Source organism: Vicugna pacos, chromosome 20 (assembly GCF_048564905.1).
Source record: "Vicugna pacos chromosome 20, VicPac4, whole genome shotgun sequence".
NCBI classification, from domain to species: Eukaryota; Metazoa; Chordata; class Mammalia; order Artiodactyla; family Camelidae; genus Vicugna; species Vicugna pacos.
Genome location: NC_133006.1, coordinates 24,285,095 through 24,295,254, shown reverse-complemented (window position 1 = coordinate 24,295,254; position 10,160 = coordinate 24,285,095). Strand labels below are relative to the sequence as shown.

Here is a 10,160-nt window from a genome sequence, read left to right as displayed (position 1 = left end):
TACGGGAGCATGTGGCTATTTAAATTTTAATTAGTTAAAATTACACAAAAGGTAAGCTTCAGTTCCTCATTTGCATGAGCCACATTTCAAGTGTACAGTAACCACAGGTGGTCAGGGGTTAATCACCATATTGGAAAGCACAGATTCAGTCCACTTTCCATCATCACAGAAAGTTCTATTGGACAGCACTGGGCTAGCTGGTGGTTGGGGTGAGAGAAGGAGAAATGCTGCACTGTGAAAAAATTCATCATAGGCTGATGGCTTTCATTTGCTCTCAACACTTTTACAATAGTCAAGATCAGTTAGTTCTTGTTAGATGATGTCTCATACTGCCCATGCAGAGGTCAGTATGAGAAACCACTTCTTCAGAAATCTACCATTGAAAAAGGGAAACACGTCTCTGATCACAACCATGACCCAAACTTCTGCGAAAAGGAAGACAAGAGGCTGGAGGCGGAACTAAACCATTGATTTTTTTTCTGTCCTAGGCCACACAAAACAAACTGATCCAGGGCACTTTGCCACAGACTTGGGAGATGGGAGAGCCTTGTCCCTGCACTCAAATCATCAGTAGATTGACTGTCAAAAGTGTTCCAACTCTGAACAGTGGAAGGCAGAAAAATGGATAAATGAGCCTCAAGAAGTCTACAACCTAGTTAAGGGAAACTAAGAGACAAATATATAATAGGTATGTGACTATAACTGTACATAATAAACACACATATATGTATACTATATACTTACATGAATATATCATATACTTGAACACACTAACATGTGCCCATACATAACTAACAATTGTTTGGTGTATTAGCACTTAACAAGTACTTTTCCTCATATGAAGACCCAGCAGATCACAGTGTTGAATGTCAAATGAATGGAATGTTGAGACAGAAAGTAAGCACCCTAGGAATTCAGAGCAGAGTGTGATCAGTGCAGGAAGAGGTGATGGGGAAAATTTTGGTTGAAGCACAGAACTAACAGAAATGCCCATCAGTCACATAAACCCAAATACAACTCCTGGCTTCTCTTCTAGAAACCTACCAGACTCTCCATTGCTAATAGTTTTTCTTTTCCCCCAAATGAAAGTGTCTTTTTAATTAATTTTTTTTTATTTTTGGAGGGGGGAGGTAATTAGGTTTATTTACTTATTTATTTTTAATGGAGGTACTGGGGATTGAACCCAGGACCTCATGCAAACACTCTACCACTGAGCTATACCCTCCTCCCACTAATAGTTTTAAATGACATAATTGTAAATTTATCTTACTTTCTAGAAGATAAAATGCTGACCAAGAGTCCTCCACCCAAATGATTAACATATTAAAAAAAATTACTCCCATATGTTTCAGAACATTTCTAGAAACACAGAGTAACTTGGATACTTTAGATATGAAATGTTTTTAGTTGCCTTTCCTTAATTACCCTGTGATGAGCATCCGATGGTTCAGCTCAAACACCTTATTAACCCTCAGGGTTATACTAGGTCAGCTCTGCTCACAATTCCTGCGGTGTACAATGTATGACAATCTAGCCCTGCATTTTGGCTGGGCTTGCCTAGCTGCTTCTTGCATAATCGTTGCCATTTCCCTGCCAGTAGTGATTTAGAAATGTCTTTCTAGAGTCCTGTGCACTTTGCCTCAGCTTCCTTTAATTTTTCTAAAGCCTCTACCTTCTTCCTTTTTGGATTTCTTTGGTTTAAAGGCACAGAAACCCATTACAGCTAGCTTAGACAAGTTGAATGAAGGGAGGATACTAGATAGCTCACAGAATCAAAGGAAGGCTAGACAGCTAGGCTCAGGGAACATAGGCACCAGGGCAGCTCCCGGAGACTCTAGCGGGATTCAAGTCCTACTCTCACTACCTGCTGAAAAAATGAATGACAACACATTTTTTTCCGTCCCTCACACTCACATTTATCATTCAAAGCCCCAGCAGAGAGAGTCTGATTAATCTGGTTTAGGCAGGGCCCAGAAGAAGAAAGGATACCTTAAGTGTCAGCTCAAAAGAGCTGCACGCAGGTTAGATAGTTCCCCAAGGAATCCAAAGGCTATTATCAGAGGAGGAGGAAATAGTGGTTGCTGGATGGTCAAAACCCAGAAAATATCTGAGATACACCATTTTCTCTTCCTAACCTCCATTCCCTGCTTTTTCTAATTATCCGTAACAGGAATGACCAACATACCTTCCAAGGTTGTGGACGAGAAATACGAAAATAAATCTACCTGTATTGGAATCTTCCCCAGAAGGATTTATTGATGGGGAAGTTTGGCCTTACTTCTCAGAGGTGAGTAAAAGGATTAAGAAAGATAATGTTTGCAAAATGCCTCTTACATGTTGCCTGGTGCCTTGTAAGGTTCATTACCTCATTGCCTTCTCAGCCCTTCCCCGGGGTGTGTTGGAGCCGGCTTGCACCAGTTCAAACCAGCTCACAAGAGCCCATCGTGATATTTTCGGAAATTTTGTGAGCCAGTTGACTTAACATTGGTAGCTTGAAGTTGACCTTGATAAGAATATTTACACCCCGGACATTGGAAATGCAGCTAATTAGACTCCCCCCAGCCACCAGGCAGTGGTTAAACGTTTCTCAGCACAGCACTGCGTCCACTCCTTTCTTTCCTTCACAAAAGGTGAGCAGAACCATGGTACAGCTCCACCACCTTACTTAACACTCAGTTATATAAGGTCAGCTCTGCCCATAATTCCTGCAGCATACAATCCATGAAAATTCAGCCCTGCATTTTGACTGGGCTTGCCGGCTCTCCTTATGTAATTGTAGCCACTTCCGTGCCAGTAGTGATTTAGAAATGTCTTTCTAAAGCCCTGTGCACTTTGCTCAGCTTCCTTTAATTTTTCTAAAGCTTCTATCTTTATTCCTCAGCATTTGGATTTCTTTGGCTTCAAGCCACAGGAGCTGGTTATGGCTACCTGAGAAAAGCTGAGTATGTGTGTCAGTTAGGATTTGATTCAGCTGTGAGTGACAGTGGTTTACCAGCTCTATGTTCATCCTCTCTGACAGAAACAAAGTCTAGCTCGAGATCAGTGTATCAGGCTTGGCTGGAAGCTCTCCTTGGTCGTCTCATGTCCTCAATACCTGGTTTTTCACGTCATCATCTAAGATGGTTGCCCAGGCTCCACACTCCAGCTAGTAGGACAGAGAAGGACAAAGAAACACATCCCTTCCTGTCAGTCCATTGACAGAAGTAATACACAGCAGTTGTGCTTATATGAAATAGGATGAAGTGAAGTCATTTAACCATTTCCAGCTGCAAAGGAGGCTTGTGTCATTTACTATAGGCAGCAATGTGCCCAGCTGGAAACTGTTAAGAAGGGAAGGGTGGTGTGGGCTGTACCCTGAGGCCCACAAGCCCTGTATTTGCTCAGTCTCAAGACCGAAGAGCCCGGATTCAGCAACAGAAACATCAGTGGTTTGATGGAGGCGGAATCTTACATGTCTGAAGCGAGGTCCTAGAGTGTTTCCTCATCGTGTGCGGCTGACAGAGGACAGATCATGGTGTCAGGCTTTGCTCTCCAGGTCAGGGGAAGGTTAGGAGTTATAGGGAAAATTGACATCAGGTTGGCTCATTGGTTACCAGGGAAACCAGCAGAGGGGCACACCCCTTACTGTCCCTTTGATAAGAACAATCACTACTGGGTCTGTGACAAGTATGTAGGAAAGCCAATCATGCAAGTAGGGTGTAGGTGATGCAGGCACTGGTCGAGCAGTGGGGGGAATGTACAGAGAGCAGAACAGCCATCTTGAGTGGCCTGACCCTACAGGTGGCTACTGGGAGACAGCTGGCAGTCCCTCCCTTGATGGGCAGGATTTAGGAAAGTACAGGAGAGAGGGGAAGTGGGGTTGGTGTGATGGGAATGAGTGTGGTTTGTGGAACTTTGAAGGGGCTGGCTGGAAGAGAAAATTGGAGATACTGGGAAATGATGTTGAATAAATAAGGTGGAGGCCAGATCTCAGTGAGGGTCCAGGAAAGCAGACAAAGGAATCTTTATCTTGTGCTATTAGAAATGGGAGGCACTGAGCTTTGGGTAAGGGAGCTGTATGATCAAAGGCATTTAAGAGATTTTAATCTGGCATTTATGTGCTAGTCCTGTTGGAGGTGGGAGGAAAAACAGGAAACAGCAGGGAGGTCAGGAGAGGAGACTGATTTCACAATCCAGGTGTGAAGCGATTATGTAGGGGCCATGGGAATGAGGAGGAAGAAATAAATCTGAGAGGCCTTTGCTAGAAAGTACGTTAGGATTGATGGTTGACGTGATAGGGAGTTTCAGGGTGGGGCGAGCGAGAGACAGGTAAACAGAATGAACCTGCCTTGAGAGGTGTTTTAGGTTGGGTCACTGAGAGGCAGAGCCTGGCATGGAACTTTTGTCCGAGGGACTGATGTGAGGAGGAGAAGGAGGGTAAGGGAAACAGGATGGCAAAGGGGAAGAACCTAAGCTGTAATCTGGGTCCTCAGGGAGAATCTCAGCACAAATCATACCAGAGTCCACTCCTTCACCATCCAAGGGGGCTGGTGTTTTGCAGCCCTGCATCAGGCAGTCATTGGCCAAGGTCTGTCCAAAGTGTGTGGAATGGAGGATGACTTGTCTCCCATTTGGTCTAGACCAGTTCTCCAGAAAAGGGAACAGCTGTTTGTGGTTATCAGACAACATCTCCGGCAGCTGGGGGATGAGTAGACCAACTGATAAAAAGGATTTGGGTGAAAACTAGACAGCATCCATTATAGTGGGACTCTTTGGGGTGTGTTGAGTTCTAGGTGGCAAAGAAATAAGGTATTGGCATGTGACTAATGGGAAACTGGGAGATGCAAGATAGGAGTTCGTGTTGATGAATCAGACTAGTTATGTAGATACTAGCGTAGGAGACCCCGGCATACAAGTTATAGTTTCAACAAGAAAGGATGAGCTCTCTGAGGGCCATGTATAGACAGCAAGCCTTTGGAAAGTAAGTTGGTCACAGCATAGTGGGAGGGTGGGAGGGAGAAGAGGAACCAATGAATAAAGCAAAGCAGACATCAGTGGAGAAGCATGTCCTTGTGGTAGTGGAATTTATATTAAGACCAGAAGTCAAGGGAAGAAGTTGAAGGGGAATGAATATAGAGAACAGGTTGAGATGCTTTTGTCTTTGGTCATTTGGGAGGTTGTTAGTGGCGTTGGGGGAACAGTTTCACAGCAGGACAGGGTTAGAAACCACATGGCCAGGGCTGGTAATGCTTTCCACATTTACTGCCATTCCATTCAGACTAACTCAACTCCTCTAGGGCACCTTTTGCTTTCATTCCTGCTTGTTCTAAAATTACTCTAAGTTCTGGCTATCTAATGTTGCCTAAAGGAATACTCCAAGACTTAGCGGGCATGAAACACCTTTGTTATGTTCATGGGTTCTGTGGGTCGAAAATTTGGGTGCAGTGCAGTGGGGAAGCAGATGGCTAGTCTCTACTCCATAATGTCTGGGGTCGAAGCTGGAAGATTCAAAAGCTGGAGACTAGAATCGTCCTTCTGCAGCATGCCTCGTTCATGTGTCTGGCCATGGATGCTGGGGGTCTCAGTTCTTCTCCCTTGGTCTAGATTGGGCTTCTCTTGCATGGTGGCTGGGTTACTGAGGGAAAGAACCAGGCAGGAGCTGTATTCTTTCCATAATCTGCGTTGCTTTATCCATACCCCATTGGTCACGGCAGCCACAGCCCCACCCAGACTCAAGGGGAGGGAACATGATTTCACCCTGGAGTGTCAGTCACGGGACAAGAAGAGCATGGAGGAAGGGGCATCCATCTTTGGAAAATACAATCTTCCACCCTCTGTCGGAGCTCTTCATTTGCTTCTTATGAGTGGCCCCGTTGATTCAACAGTCATCAATGACAACAGCAACTGGAGGGACTTCCCGAGGGCAGGAGCCTGGCCTGCTCCTATTGTCTTCTTTGTCTTTATATCCTGAATGTTTGGGCAGTAATAGGCCCACAGTAGATACTGGTGGAAGGAGGATACTCCTTTTAAGTCTATTTTTCTCACACACTGCATCACTTGATCCTAAGTTCCCTGTCCTGTCCATCCCACAGCTGAAGGAACTAAGGGGCTTGGAGGGGTAAGTGGGCTACCCCTCGGATGATTCAGCTAACAAGAGCTCAGCTGTGACATGAACCCAGGTCTTCTGGCTTGAAGCTACTTTTACTAAGAACTTGATGTCTCCAAACAGCAAGTGAAATTCCTAGGGGCTGGGATTGTTTCTTCAGCACCCCTGCCTCCTCCATCCTCATGGCAGCACAGGGCCAACTACAGGGCCATGGACAGAGACCCCTCAGCTGCTTTCTGACCAATCCTGCATTTGATGCACAGATTTAACATGGTGATTTAATATCATCACTTAATACGATTTTAGAGGGGGTGGGTGTAGCTCAGTGGTAGAGTGCGTGCTTAGCATCCGCGAAGCCTTGGGTTCAATCCCCAGTACCTCCGTTTAAAAAAAGTAATACTATGATTTTGCATCTCTTTTGTCATGAGATCAGGCAAGGGCTAGGGTACTGACCCTCGTGCTGTGTTCGGCTTCCGGGCTGGGCAGAAGGCCAGGACGAATTTGCTCATCTCTGAGCAGGCAGCAGCCATATCAGGAGTAGGGGGTGAATGGGAGATGCCAAGAAGAATTCAGGTGAGGCGATCAGTTGCTGATCTGAGGTAACTGCGTGGGAATATGTGAAAGCCTGGAAGGGAAGTGGCTGAGGCATTTCCTGTAGGTCCAGCTCAGAGGGGAGAGGGGAGCCAATTTCCAACCCCTTCTCCAGCACACATCCCAGCCCTCAAAATGCTTCACAGCCTCTGAAGGAAACGCTGGCCAAATATCCAGTGTGGGTGGCAGGGGTGCTTATCTAGATCAGGAGGGGGTGGGAGCAGATCTTAGTTAGAACTTGTATCAGGCCTCAATTTTCCAAATCCTGCCTGTGCCCTGCCACCCCCACCCCTCTCAAACCAATCTTTGACTTTATCACTTTAAAAATGTCCTCAGGCCAGCAGTTTCTTTCTCAGAGATTGCAGATCCGGAAGGACCTTTAGAAACCACAGTTTCCACTTCCGAACTGGGGGTAGAAAGCATGGGGCAGTCTTAGCCCCGATGCCTGGGAAGTAACAAAGGACCAAATCTACCCCATGTTGTAGGCCTGGCTTCACCAGGACCTCACTCTCCCACACCATCCCTGTAGGGACCCCTTAGGGTCCTTCTGTCTTGGTTTCTCCCTGTCCTGATCCTCTCTGCTAATACGCCCTTTGAAAGTAGCTCCCTGCAAGTTCTCATATCACCTCCAACTCCTCGGCCTTACTTTCGTGGACCTTGGTGGACCAGCTTCAACTGTATCATTTGTGAGTCACCCTTGCTCCTTTGTTCCAGCACATCCATTGATGTGCTCTTGTTGCTCCCCCTCCCCCCACGTAGGGATTACTCACTGCTTAAGTCACCAGTCCCTTTGGAATGTGCCCCCTCCTCCGTGACATTCTCCCCATATCCTTTATTATTTTGTTTAAACTAACAATGTTCCCCACCCTCCTCTGATGATGAAAATAACGTGTGTTTGTTGTGGAAAATCTGTGAAATGCAAAATGTATACATACAAAGGAAAATAAAAAGTACCCAAAATTCCACAACCCCAATCTAGCTAATGTTACCATTCCGGTGGGTTTCCTTCCTGTCTTCTCTTCACCAGAATTCCTTCCTGCTTCTGGCCTTCAAGCAAGCTTATTCCTTCCACTTAAAAGTCTCTCCTTGTCTCCCCCTCCCCCTTTCCTTCTAGCTTCTCTTCCTTGATCTATGAGTCAATCAACTCATCCTTGTTCTCATAAATGTCATTCTCTCAGAGAAACCTTTCCTCTACCCCCGAGTTAGGTCTCCCTATTACACATTCACAGTACCCAGTACTTTTCCTTGTAGCCCTCACCACAACTAGAAATAAACCATCATTTTTGTCCTTGTGTATTTAACGTCTGTCTTGGCTACTTGTTGTAAGGTCCATGACTGGCTTTCTTGTTTATTCAGATGACCATCTGATGGTCATGATCCACCCTGTGTTTTCTGGAGACAGAAAACACATAACACGTGGCACCAAGTTGCCCCCCTTGAATAACCATGTGTCTGTCCTCTCAACACTTTGATTTCACAGATCCAGTTGAGACAGGAAGGGGGCAGGGCACAGCCATTCAAGGAATAACACAGCAATTAATACCAGAATGCTGAAAGATTCAACCCCCAGTAGGCCTTGAGGCTCAAGATGGTGGGAGACTTGACTTCTAGCAGACCTTGAGCTTCATTATATTATGCCCATTGTAATATATTAACATGGTGAATAACATGCCCACAGGCTCCATGACAGTCCCAAAGCTAGGTCGAAGGTCAAAGAGTGGGAAATGGCCAACTTCCTGGGAATCCCAGCCCCTTCCCCAGGCTAGTTAGACTGGTCCTTCCACTTATTAGCATATGAAGCCACTGAGCCCTTTGGAGATGGCCTGCACTCTGTCTCCTGAGTGTGTACCTACTTTTGCTCTAACCTGAGCACCCAAGCCCCACACCTTGTGGCCTTTCTCTTGCCTTTTGATGTATCTCCAAATAAATCTACCTTTACTCAATGGTGGCTCGCTCTTGAACTCTTTCCTGCATGAAGCCAAGGACCCACACTTGGCGGGGCATGCTCTAGGGGCTCAGCCCAAGCCTGGGACACGGCCCTCCTCATGCCCCACATCTGTTTTTCCTGCATCACAATGAATCAGTTACCATATGCCTAACCTGGTTCCATACCAGAATACCCAGTTCTTGCCCTCAAGGAGCCCTCAGCATTTTGAAGGAGACAGACCAGTAAATGGAATATTCTAATATATCTTTAAGTATATGATGATCAATGGTATTAAGTAACACATAGAGGAAGGGTCCCTAAACCTTGGGGGAGATGACACCATTGTTTTATTTTGTCCTTGTAACACATTTACTTTGTAGAATCATAGATAGTAGAAATTGAGTGGGACCATAAGCTCAACGGGCCCCATCTATTCCCACAAGATGAAGAAACAAAAGCAGTGAAGGACAGTAAAGTGACTTGGCCAAAGCCATTGGGGGGTTGATTGGTGTCAGATCTGGGGTTAGAACCTTGATCTCGAGACTCCCAGCCCAGAGCTCTTTCCACTGAGCCTTAGGGGGTCTCTGCAGTTGCCGCTCCCCCATTCTGTTAGTCCCCAGGTCTCATTGATTTAACCCTGTGAAGGTCTCTCCAGTCTGTTCGCTTGCCCTCACCTCCACGTCACCATGCTCCAAGCCTCCATCATCTCCAGCCTGGGTGCCTACACCCACCCCTGACCTGCTCTCACTTCTTCCTGTCTTGCCCTGCTCAGATCCCTCCTCCACACTGCAGCCAGTGAGCCTTCCCAGATCTGAGCGTGAGCATGTCTATTCCCAGCTTAAAGCCCCAGAGGCTTCGCACCAACTTTTAGGAAGATGCTCAAAAGTCTTTTTATTTTTTTCTTCCAGTTTTATTGAGATATAATTGACGTACACACCGTACAAGTTTAAGGTGTGTAGCACAATGATTTGACTTACAGACAACATGGAATGATTACAATAGTAGGTTTAGTGAATATCCAGCATCTGATATAGATACCACATTAAAGAAATTGAGGAAAAAAAGCTTTCCCTTGTGACAAGATCTCTTAGGATTTACTCTCTAACAGCTTTCAATATATAATATGCAATAGTGTTAATTATGTTTCTCACGCTGTGCACTACATCCCTAGTATTTATTTATCTTTTAAGTGGAAGTTTACTTTTTGACTACCTTCGTCTGATTTCCCCCCCTCCCACCTCACCACCTCTGGTAACTGCAAATCTGATCTGTTTTTCTATAAGTTTGTTTGTTTATTTTCAAAGTGTAATTGACCTACGGCACTGTGTTAGTTCCTGGTGTCCAGCATAGTGATTTGATATTTCTCTATATTTTGAAACAATCACCATGAGAATTCTAGTTGTCATCTGTCACCATACAAAGATATTATATAATTATTAACTATATTCCCCACATGGTACATTTATACCTGTGACATATATTTTGTAGCTGAAAGTTTGTACATTGTGTACCTCAATCTCCCTCACCTACTTCTGTTGTCCTCCAACCCCGCTGCCC

General features: G+C 45.4%; 1 long non-coding RNA gene across 1 annotated transcript; it reads right to left on the bottom strand.

Moving 5' to 3' along the window:
* Window positions 1-2,230: 2,230 nt before the first annotated feature.
* Window positions 2,231-3,540, bottom strand: LOC140687609 (uncharacterized). Its single transcript, XR_012062005.1, has 2 exons — window positions 3,452-3,540; window positions 2,231-3,145 (listed from the first exon to the last, which is right to left on the bottom strand). It is a non-coding gene; the product is annotated as an uncharacterized lncRNA (long non-coding RNA).
* Between the last annotated feature and the right edge of the window lie 6,620 nt (window positions 3,541-10,160).